The following is a 12,551-nucleotide window of genomic DNA, read 5'->3' as shown; positions in this document are numbered from 1 at the left end:
AGTCATCACCGCTTCAGGGGTCATGTGTGGCACAGTCATCACTGCTGCAGGGTTCGTGTGGCACAGCCATCACTGCTGCAGGGGTCGTGTGCGGCACAGTCATCACCGCTTCAGGGGTCATTTGTGGCACAGTCATCACTGCTGCAGGGTTCGTGTGGCACAGCCATCACTGCTGCAGGGGTCGTGTGCGGCACAGTCGTCACTGCTGCAGGGGTCGTATGCGGCACAACCATCACTGCTGCAGGGGTCGTGTGTGGCACAGTCATCACTGCTGCTGGGGTCGTGTGCGGCACGGCCATCACTGCTGCAGATGTCGTGTGCGGCACAGCCATCACTGCTGCAGGGGTCGTGTGGTACAGCCATCACCGCTGCAGGGGCCGTGTGCGGCACAGTCATCACTGCTGCAGGGGTCGTGTGTGGCACAGTCATCACCGCTGCAGGGGTCGTGTGTGGCACAGTCATCACCGCTGCAGGGGTCGTGTGTGGCACAGTCATCACTGCTGGAGGGGTCGCGTGCGGCACAGTCATCACTGCTGCAGGGGTAATGTGTGGCACAGTCATCACCGCTGGAGGGGTCATGTGCGGCACAGTCATCACCGCTGGAGGGGTCATGTGCGGCACAGCCATCACTGCTGCAGGGGTCGTGTGCGACACAGTCATCACTGCTGCAGATGTCGTCTGTGGCACAATCATCACCGCTGCAGGGGTCGTGTGGCACAGTCATCACCGCTGCTGGAGTCGTGTGCGGCACAGTCATCACCGCTGCAGATGTCGTGTGTGGCACAGTCATTACTGCTGCAGGTGTCGTGTGCAGCACAGTCATTACTGCTGCAGGTGTCATGTGCGGCACAGCCATCACTGCTGCAGGGGTCATGTGTGGCACAGTCATCACCGCTGGAGGGGTCATGTGCGGCACAGCCATCACTGCTGCAGGGGTCGTGTGCGGCACAGTCATCACCGCTGCAGGGGTCGTGTGCGGCACAGTCATCACTGCTGCAGGGGTCGTGTATGGCACAGTCATCACTGCTGCAGGGGTCGTGTGTGGCACAGTCATCACCGCTGCAGGGGTCGTGTGTGGCACAGTCATCACCGCTGCAGGGGTCGTGTGTGGCACAGACATCACTGCTGGAGGGGACGTGTGCGGCACAGTCATCACTGCTGCAGGGGTCATGTGTGGCACAGTCATCACCGCTGGAGGGGTCATGTGCGGCACAGCCATCACTGCTGCAGGGGTCGTCTGCGGCACAGTCATCACTGCTGCATATGTCGTCTGTGGCACAGTCATCACTGCTGCAGGGGTCGTGTGCGGCACTGTCATCACTGCTGCAGGGGTCGTGTGCGGCACAGTCATCATCGCTGCAGATGTCGTGTGTGGCACAGCCATCACCGCTTCAGGAGTCGTGTGTGGCACAGTCATCACCGCTGCAGGAGTCGTGTGCGGCACAGTCATCACCGCTGCAGATGTCGTGTGTGGCACAGTCATCACCGCTGCAGGGGTCGTGTGTGGCACAGTCATCACTGCTGCAGGGGTCGTGTGCGGCACAGTCATCACCGCTTCAGGGGTCGTGTGTGGCACAGTCATCACTGCTGCATGGGTCGTGTGCAGCACAGTCATCACCGCTTCAGGGGTCGTGTGCAGCACAGTCATCACCGCTGCAGGAGTCGTGTGCGGCACAGTCATCACCGCTGCAGATGTCGTGTGTGGCACAGTCATCACTGCTGCAGGGGTCGTGTGCGGCACAGTCATCATCGCTTCAGGGGTCGTGTGTGGCACAGTCATCACTGCTGCATGGGTCGTGTGCGGCACAGTCATCACCGCTTCAGGGGTCGTGTGCGGCACAGTCATCACCGCTGCAGATGTCGTGTGCGGCACAGTCATCACCGCTGCAGGGGTCGTGTGTGGCACAGTCATCACTGCTGGAGGGGTCGCGTGTGGCACAGTCATCACCGCTGGAGGGGTCATGTGCGGCACAGCCATCACTGCTGCAGGGGTCGTGTGCGGCACAGTCATCACTGCTGCAGATGTCGTGTGTGGCACAGTCGTCAATGCTGCAGGGGTCGTGTGCGGCACAGGCATCACCGCTGCAGGGGTCGTGTGCGGCACAGCCATCACTGCTGCAGGGGTCGTGTGTGGCACAGTCATCACCGCTGGAGGGGTCATGTGCGGCACAGCCATCACTGCTGCAGGGGTCGTCTGCGGCACAGTCATCACCGCTGCAGGGGTCGTGTGTGGCACAGTCATCACTGCTGCAGGGGTCGTGTGCGGCACAGTCATCACCGCTTCAGGGGTCGTGTGTGGCACAGTCATCACTGCTGCATGGGTCGTGTGCGGCACAGTCATCACCGCTTCAGGGGCCGTGTGCAGCACAGTCATCACCGCTGCAGGAGTCGTGTGCGGCACAGTCATCACCGCTGCAGATGTCGTGTGTGGCACAGTCATCACTGCTGCAGGGGTCGTGTGCGGCACAGTCATCACTGCTGCATGGGTCGTGTGCGGCACAGTCATCACCGCTTCAGGGGTCGTGTGCGGCACAGTCATCACCGCTGCAGATGTCGTGTGCGGCACAGTCATCACTGCTGCAGGGGTTGTGTGTGGCACAGTCATCACTGCTGGAGGGGTCGCGTGTGGCACAGTCATCACCGCTGGAGGGGTCATGTGCGGCACAGTCATCATCGCTTCAGGGGTCGTGTGTGGCACAGTCATCACTGCTGCATGGGTCGTGTGCGGCACAGTCATCACCGCTTCAGGGGTCGTGTGCGGCACAGTCATCACCGCTGCAGATGTCGTGTGCGGCACAGTCATCACCGCTGCAGGGGTCGTGTGTGGCACAGTCATCACTGCTGGAGGGGTCGCGTGTGGCACAGTCATCACCGCTGGAGGGGTCATGTGCGGCACAGCCATCACTGCTGCAGGGGTCGTGTGCGGCACAGTCATCACTGCTGCAGATGTCGTGTGTGGCACAGTCGTCAATGCTGCAGGGGTCGTGTGCGGCACAGGCATCACCGCTGCAGGGGTCGTGTGCGGCACAGCCATCACTGCTGCAGGGGTCGTGTGTGGCACAGTCATCACCGCTGCAGATGTCGTGTGTGGCACAGCCATCACTGCTGCAAGGGTCGTGTGGCACAGTCATCACCGCTGCAGGAGTCGTGTGTGGCACAGTCATCACCGCTGCAGATGTCGTGTGCGGCACAGTCATCACCGCTACAGGGGTCGTGTGTGGCACAGTCATCACCGCTGGAGGGGTCGTGTGTGGCACAGTCATCACTGCTGCAGGGGTCGTGTGTGGCACAGCCATCACTGCTGCAGGGGTCGTGTGCGGCACAGTCATCACTGCTGCAGGGGTAGTGTGCGGCACAGTCATCACCGCTACAGGGGTCGTGTGCGGTACAGTCATCACCGCTTCAGGGGTCGTGTGCGGCACAGTCATCACTGCTGCAGGGTTCATGTGGCACAGCCATCACTGCTGCAGGGGTCGTGTGCGGCACAGTCATCACTGCTGCAGGGGTCGTATGCGGCACAGCCATCACTGCTGCAGGGGTCATGTGTGGCACAGTCATCACTGCTGCAGGGGTCGTGTGTGGCAGAGTCATCACTGCTGCTGGTGTCGTGTGCAGCACAGCCATCACTGCTGCAGGGGTCGTGTGTGGCACAGTCATCACTGCTGCAGGTGTTGTGGTGTTGTGTGTGGCCCAGTCATCACTGCTGCAGGAGTCGTGTGCGGCACAGTCATCACTGCTGCAGGGGTCGTGTGTGGCACAGTCATCACCGCTCCAGGAGTCGTGTGGGGCACAGTCATCACCGCTACAGGGGTCGTGTGTGCCACAGTCATCACTGCTGAAGGGGTCGTGTGTGGCACAGTCATCACCGCTGCAGGGGTCTTGTGTGGCACAGTCATTACCACTACAGGGGTCGTGTGTGGCACAGTCATCACCGCTGCAGGGGTCGTGTGTGGCACAGTCATTACCACTACAGGGGTCGTGTGCGGCACAGTCATCACTGCTGCAGGGGTCGTGTGTGGCACAGTCATCACAGTTGCAGGGGTCGTGTGGGCACAATCATCACCACTGCAGGGGTCGTGTGGTACAGCCATCACCGCTGCAGGGGTCGTGTGCGGCACAGTCATCACCGCTGCACATGTTGTGGTGTTGTGTGTGGCACAGTCATCACTGCTGCCAGGGTCGTGTGCGGCACAGCCATCACTGCTGCAGGGGTCGTGTGTGGCACAGTCATCACTGCTGCAGGAGTCGTGTGTGGCACAGTCATCACTGCTGCAGGGGTCGTGTGTGGCAGAGCCATCACTGCTGGAGGGGTCGTGTGTGGCACAGTCATCACTGCTGCAGGTGTCGTGTGCGGCACAGTCATCACTGCTGCAGGGGTCGTGTGTGGCACAGTCATCACTGCTGCAGGGGTCGTGTGCGGCACTTTCATCACTGCTGCAGGGGTCGTGTGCGGCACAGTCATCACCGCTGCAGGGGTCGTGTGCAGCACAGTCATCACCGCTGCAGATGTCGTGTGTGGCACAGCCTTCACTGCTGCAGGGGTCGTGTGGCACAGTCATCACCGCTGCAGGAGTCGTGTGTGGCACAGTCATCACTGCTGCAGGGGTTGTGTGCGGCACAGTCATCACCGCTGCAGGGGTCGTGTGCGGCACAGTCATCACTGCTGGAGGTGTCATGTGCGGCACAGCCATCTCTGCTGCAGGGGTCGTGTGTGGCACAGTCATCACTGCTGCAGGTGTCGTGTGTGGCACAGTCATCACCGCTGCAGGAGTCGTGTGTGGCACAGTCATCACCGCTGCAGGTGTCGTGTGTTGCACAGTCATCACTGCTGCAGGGGTCGTGTGCGGCACAGTCATCACCGCTTCAGGGGTCGTGTGTGGCACAGTCATCACTGCTGCAGGGGTCGTGTGCGGCACAGTCATCACCGCTTCAGGGGTCGTGTGCGGCACAGTCATCACCCCTGCAGATGTCGTGTGTGGCACAGTCATCACCGCTGCAGATGTCGTGTGCGGCACAGTCATCACCGCTGCAGATGTCGTGTGTGGCACAGTCATCACTGCTGCAGGGGTCGTGTGCGGCACAGTCATCACCGCTTCAGGGGTCGTGTGTGGCACAGTCATCACTGCTGCAGGGGTCGTGTGCGGCACAGTCATCACCGCTGCAGGAGTCGTGTGCGGCACAGTCATCACTGCTGCAGGGGTCATGTGGCACAGCCATCACTGCTGCAGGGGTCGTGTGCGGCACAGTCATCACCGCTGCAGATGTCGTGTGTGGCACAGTCATTACTGCTTCAGGGGTCGTGTGCGGCACAGTCGTCACCGCTTCAAGAGTCGTGTGCGGCACAGTCATCACTGCTGCAGGGGTCGTGTGGCACAGCCATCACTGCTGCAGGGGTCGTGTGCGGCACAGTCATCACTGCTGCAGGGGTCGTATGTGTCACAGCCATCACTGCTGCAGGGGTCGTGTGTGGCACAGTCATCACTGCTGCAGGAGTCGTGTGTGGCACAGTCATCACTGCTGCAGGGGTCGTGTGTGGCAGAGCCATCACTGCTGGAGGGGTCGTGTGTGGCAGAGTCATCACTGCTGCAGGGGTCGTGTGCGGCACAGCCATCACCGCTGCAGGGGTCGTTTGTGGCACAGTCATCACTGCTGCAGGGATCTTGTGTGGCACAGTCATCACTGCTGGAGAGGTCGTGTGTGGCACAGTCATCACTGCTGCAGGTGTCGTGTATGGCACAGTCATCACTGCTGCAAGGGTCGTGTGTGGCACAGCCATCACCGCTGCAGGGGTCGTTTGTGGCACAGTCATCACTGCTGGAGAGGTCGTGTGTGGTACAGTCATCACTGCTGCAGGGGTTGTGTGTGGCACAGTCATCACTGCTGCAGGGGTCGTGTGCGGCACAATCATCATTGCTACATCGGTCGCACTGTACTATATATAGGGCAGCACGGTGGCTCAGTGATTAGCACTGTATATAGAGTAGTACATTGGCTCAGTGGTTTGCACTGTACTCTATTGGGCAGCACAGTGATTCAGTCATTAGCACTGTATATAGGACAGCATGGTGCATCAGTGATTAACACTGTATTTAGGGCAGCACAGTGATTCAGTGATCAAGACTATATAGGGCAGCATGGTGGCTCAGTGATTTGCTCGGTGTATAGCGAAGCACAGTGGCTCAGTGGTTAGCACTGCACTATACATAGAGCAGCTTGGTGGCTCAGTGGTTAGCACTGTGCTACATATAGGGCAGCAAGGGGCTCAGTGGATAGGAATATAACCTTGCAGCCAAATTCCACCAAGGAGGGTGTCTGTAAGGAGTTTGTGTGTTTGCAGCGTTTCCTCCCACACAGACATCCTGACAGGGGGTTTAGCTTCTGAGGCACAATAGTGATGATGATGATGATGTCTGTGGAATTAATGGCTCTATATAAAGAAGCATGAGGACGATCCGTACAGCAGCAGCAGCAGCAGCTCGCACTCACCTTACACTCCGGGACCTGTGCAGACGAGTGACGAGCACAGAATGCAGGAACGACTATCAGAGAACTATAAGAATGAAAGGAGGCGACTTCGAAACTTTCATCCTCTGCTGGGAGTCATCCTGCAGCTGCAGCTCTCTGGCATCAGCTCAACCATATAATCATTTACTGATGAGTGTTTGGGCTCATTCAGACGTCAGGTTTTCACATATCGCTCTAGTACCCGTTACAGTCTATGGAGCTGTTCACACGTCCACGGTTTATCCGCGGACCAGGAGGAGATGTCCGATTCTGATCCAAGTCACAGATCAATCAGATCAATGTCACCAGTACAATCTGTGCCAAACGTAGAAATCTGACCGATCCAAAACACAGATGACGCTCGCGAACGAGAAAAATCACTGACGTCAGAATGAACCGTTAATGGGGGGTCTGTCACCCCCAAAATCGATATTAGTTCATCTACACAGATATATAGGTGTGCAAAGCAGTCATCAAAGCAAAAGGTGGCTACTCTGAAGAACCTAGAATATAAGACATATTTTCAGTTGTTTCACACTTTGTTGTTAAGTATATAATTCCACATGTGGTAATTCATAGTTTTGATGCCTTCAGTGTGAATGTATAATTTTCATAGTCATGAAAATACAGAAAAATCTTTAAATGAGAAGGTGTGTCCAAACTTTTGGTCTGTATTGTATATACACATATACATATTGTATACATATATACAAACACACATACATATATACATGGGGCAGCACGGCGACTCAGTGGTTAGCACTGTATGGTGGCTCAGTGGTTAGCACTACAGCCTTGCAGCGCTGGGGTCCTGGTTTCAATCCCACCAAGGACAACATCTGCAAGGAGTTTGTATGTTCTCCCCGTGTTTACGGGGGTTTCCTCCAGGTTCTCCGGTTTCCTCCCACACTCCAAAGACTGATAGGGACTATAGATTGTGAGCCCCAATGGGGACAGCAATGATGATATCTGTGAAGCGCTGTGGAATTAATGGCGCTATAAAAGTGAGTAAAACAAATAAATACACACACGTATATACATAATACATAAATATAAAAAAATGTATCATCTGTAACTTTAGGCCTTTTAGATCTTTTCATCTTCAACTTGCTTAACTGTTCACAATGACAGTAATGTTGACCAGGGGTGCCCACACTTTTACATGCCGCTGTACAATATCGTTTAGCCACCCGGCGACACTCGGGAGGGACGGAGCGTTATTTGCCTCCTGGAGCACAGATTTTCCTAGAGTAGTTTGCAGACTCCATATACAGAGCGCAAAAGTGCTAGAAGATCAGAATCCCCCCTCAAGTGACCCCATTATGGAAATTATACCCCTTTGGGAATTTATCTTTCAAATCTGCTATTGTAGTGACCAGCTTGTGCTTCTGGAGACTTGCACCCATAAATTAGGCGGGCTCTCATTGCTACAGAAATGCAAAACATGTGGACGCCAACTGCGGTTTAGACACAATGGGGCTCAGACCAGAGGGGGCATTTGGATTTGTGAGTGCAGAATTTGCTGAATTGGTTTTGGGTGGAAAGGAGCCTTTATGCTACCAGTAAATTGGAAGCCCCCTATATTTCCGTTAACAGATGACAGACCTGAGTGGGGACTTGCTTTTTTTGTGGATTGAGTTGATGCTATCATTGGGAACATTTTACATAAATGTGATCCCAAACGTTATCCTGTTCTCTACGCTGAGCACTTACATCGGGGGTTTCCATCGAAATCTCCAAATGAAGTGATTCAGGTGAAACCCCCGAAGGTTAAATTCATTATAATGAGGCAACAGAGTTACTCTGGACTCCATCTGGCCTCTGTTCAGCAGTGTCCTTCTTTTCAGAGGTGTACAAAACTGTGGCGGACCGCGCAGTTATGCACGCCTAACAAGACAGACACCGTCGGATCATAGGCCAGACGGCGTCCACGGTGCCTCCTTCTGTCTCATTACAGAGTTAATATTGTAACAGAGGACACCTGTACTTGCATTCCAAAAAAATTATATTTTCTTTAAATTTTTTTTATTAACCTTCACAATGAGCCATTCAAACAGATCTCGGGTAGCTGATAAACTCAGAGAATTTTCAAGAGACCCTTCAGACACTCCTCAGACACCGAGGAAAAATCCTTCTGTTGCCAAAACTGCAGACCAACGTAAAGGTCGTGTCTCGGATGATGAGGAAGGTGGAGACCAAGAAGAAATAACCTTAAGACAGGTCTCTGGGCAACTTATGCAGGCCATATCCCTTAGTAGGGCTTCTCTAACTGGGAAAATTGAGGAGGTGCACTCTGGGGTTTGACTTCTCCGAAAAGAAATGCATAATATGAGAGGCCGCACTACAGAGGTTGAATCAAGAGTATCTTATCTGGGGGATAAAGTGTCACTCATGGGCGCCAAACTGACAACAGTGGTAGGGTCAATGAACGCCTGGAGGCAAAAGGCAGATGACCTGGAAAATTGAATGCCCTGAAATAATATCCAGATTATTGGTCTACCGGAGTACTCGGAGGGTCAACGACTTGAACATTTTTTGGAGGACTGGCTTAAAGCTACCCTAGGAGATGAATTCTCACCCGACACTTACAGTGGAAAAAGCTCATATGGTCCATACAAGATCTCCTCTGGGTGCCCCACCCCGACCCTAAATTGTAATGATAGGGACACTGCTCTATGCCTAGCCTGGCAAAAAGGGCCAATTAAATGTAATAATGTCACAATATCGATCTTTACAGACTTTTCAGTGGACCTCCAGAAATAACAGGCTCAGTTCATGGAGGCCAAGAAGAAACTCAGAGACAGAAAACATCCTGTACTAAATGATCTACCCTTCCCACCTATGCATTGTCTACAAAGGTTCCTCAGTGTTCTTTGCGACCCTGGCTGAGGCCATGGAATGGTTGCAACTCCACCCAGGATCAAGCGGGAGGAATTCCTGACTTTTCTTCTGTTTCCCCGTAACTCCTTTTTCACTTTTTTTTAAATTTAGGGCGAAGGAGAACTGAACTCTCAATTAAATCTGCAACGGTGGGAGCTTTTTCCTCCAGCGACCGCTATAACATCAATACCAAGCACTGTGTTTAGTGAATGTATCCCCCCTTTTTGGTACATGACAAGGAGCATGGGGTTATGCTCATTCCACCCACCTCCCTCTGTCTAACCTTTCTTCCTTCCTTTTAACTTAGTTTTTGTTTATATGTTTATTACTGTCGAGACACCATCTACATTTTCTTTTAGGATTAGCCTATGTGATATTATGAACCAGATCAACCTCATAGGTGGGATATATAGTGTTAACGGTTATGTTTCCCCCAAAACAATATGGGATCTGAATTTGTATGCAGGACATAGAATGTAAGAGGCCTTAGATCCCCTAGGAAGAGAATGAAATTTCTCTCTCAAATCAACCGTTATCATCCTCACATTGTGACTTTGGTGGAGACGCACCTAACCCGAGATTCGGTTAGATATGGGCAGAAACCATGGGTACAATAGTCTATTCATGTGACGCACCCCCTGGGCCATGGGGTACTTGGCAGCCGGGCCTCTGCGGATGCCGGTGGGGGATATCACGGTGGCTGGCCCGGTCCGTGACCCGGGGCGGTCAGTAAAAAGGGTGAGATATTTTAAGGGATTTGTAAAGTTTGTGATGCCACCTGTGGATTGCGGCTAAAGGGGGCTGCCGCTACGGAGCAGTCCTCTGGAGCTGGTGTTACGGCAGCAGGGATGGTGTGGCTCTCCACAGGTAGAGCTAGCTCCAGGGCAGTGTAGGGGTAGATGGTGGATGCTGGTGAGAGACAGCAGGACGGTCCCGGAGGAAAGACGGACACTCACACGGGGGTAAGCTTCAGTACCTTTACTGGTGATGATGCAGGCACGGTCCAGGGTACTCCGGACGAAGGGCGCACTTTTGGACTCTCCCCAGTGAGCGGGTATAGGGCCTGCTGATCCATTGCTTTACTCGCTAAGCTTCTGGCCTGCCTGGAACTAGGCCTAGCTTGATTACTGTCTCTCTTGCACCTGCTGACCTGGTGGTAGGGCCTCCTCTTGGAGATCACTCTCCCTGGACGCTGGGGCCTCCGTGACTCCTAGTCCTGGTACTGTAGTCAGCATTTGGTAAACCTGGGACTTGTAGTCCTCCAGGTGTCCAGTGGTCCCTACTGGGTGTAAAGGGTCCATGTAGGCGCGGACCCGGTGTCCGGTGTATAATTCGGGGTGAGCCTGGTATGCGCCTCTGCCCCCTCAACTCCTCTCTCCTCTCCTCTTCTCTCCTCTCGCCTTCGGCCACACTCGGGGCCCTCACTAGGCTTCAGTGCATGCTGTAGGCCTCAACTTGCCTCACACAGCAGCCTGCGTGCTGCTCTCTCACTGAGCACACTAAGCTCTAACTTAGAACTAGACTGAGCTGCCTGGCTCCTCCCTCCCTATATATATCCCTGACGGGCTCCCTCTGCTGGTCTGAGGTGGTAGGGTGGAGGTGTGTGAATGAGTGAGGGCCTCTTGTGGAGAAGTCCACCCATGCACCCTTCTGGGTTCTGTGGCACCAATGCGCAGCAGGGCGCCACACATGCTTTTCACACCAGCTACTCTAGACGAGAATCTCTCTTGATACATAAATCTATTAGATGGGAGATAAAAGTAGCTTGCAAAGACCCGGGAGGGATGTTTTGTTTTTCTACATGCCTCCGTAAATTCTAAAGATTACGTTATAATCTGTATATACATTGCTCCTCCAGCTAATGTCATCAAGAATACGGTAAGTTTCATATTGAATCACCCAGATGCATATAACCTGTGTATGGGAGACTTAAATTTAGTTATGGATAATAATTTTGATAGATTCCGAGTAGATGGTAATATTTCCCAGGTGATCCCCTCTCCCTCAAATTGTCAACATTTTTAGAGTAGGTAATGGCGGCTAGATCTATGGAGGCTACACCATCCATATGTGAGAAAATACACTTGTCATTCTTCAACCAAACCTACTCTATCCCGACTTGATTATATATTGGTTCTAATAATTTAGCAATCTGGATAGGAGACGTGGAGCATGGGAACAGAGGTATCTCAGATCATAGTCCGCTGATACTTACACTTAAATTTGACCAAGTAGTTCATAAACCATTCTGGAAGTTGAACCCATTCTGATTGAAGTTGTTTGGTCCTAATGATAGAACACTGGACCAGTTGGATTGTTTTATATCGATACACCCTAAACCTCATAATGCTAATTTATTCTGGGATACTCTGAAAGGATATCTAAGAGGCTATTTATTCTCAACAATCTCGTATATTACCAAACTAACATCGAAGGAAGATAATGACATTGAAATGAGGTAGAGGGAATCAGAGAAACTTTATATATCTAACCTAGAACGGCTTTGCTCTCATATCTTTTATACGCAACATACGGATACTAAATCTAGACGTAAATTCTTTTTTACTCATCAGTCATACTTTGAATTAGAGAACAAATCCAGTAAATTATTGTCATTTATGGTCCATCAACATAACACATCAAACACCATACTTCAAATTCGAGAACCAAATGGTTCTATAGTTAACCCTGCTGTTGACATTCTCCAATATTTTATGATTATAAATCGTTATATACAGTGGGTGCGGAAAGTATTCAGACTCCTTTAAATTTTTCACTTTTTGTTTCATTGCAGCCATTTGGTAAATTCTAAAAAGTTCATTTTTTTCTCATTAAAGTCCACTCTGTCCCCGTCTTGACTGAAAAAAACAGAAATGTAGAAATTTTTGAAAATTTATTAAAAAAGAAAAACTGAAATATCACATGGTGATAAGTCTTCAGACCCTTTGCTCAGTATTGAGTTGAAGCCCCCTTTTGAGCTAGTACAGCCATGAGTCTTCTTGGGAATGATGCAACAAGTTTTTCACACCTGGATTTGGGGATCCTCCGCCATTCTTCCTTGCAGATCCTCTCCAGTTCAGTCAGGTTGGATAGTAAACGTTGGTGGACAGCCATTTTCAGGTCTCTGCAATCAGAGCACCGATCCTAGGCGGTTCCCTAGTAGCCCC

The 12,551-nt window shown here is 52.6% G+C and overlaps 1 pseudogene; it reads right to left on the bottom strand.

The window, feature by feature from the left end:
* The window catches only part of LOC141161257 (up-regulator of cell proliferation-like), a 67,758-nt pseudogene extending 61,145 nt beyond the window's left edge, over positions 1 to 6,613 (bottom strand).
* Positions 6,614 to 12,551: the final 5,938 nt, after the last annotated feature.

This window comes from Phyllobates terribilis, unplaced genomic scaffold, assembly GCF_046119375.1.
Source record: "Phyllobates terribilis strain yellow unplaced genomic scaffold, ASM4611937v1 Scaffold_9__5_contigs__length_417890890, whole genome shotgun sequence".
Classification (NCBI taxonomy): Eukaryota; Metazoa; Chordata; class Amphibia; order Anura; family Dendrobatidae; genus Phyllobates; species Phyllobates terribilis.
Note: the sequence above shows the minus strand (reverse complement) of the source record. Positions and strands in the feature narration are given on the sequence as shown.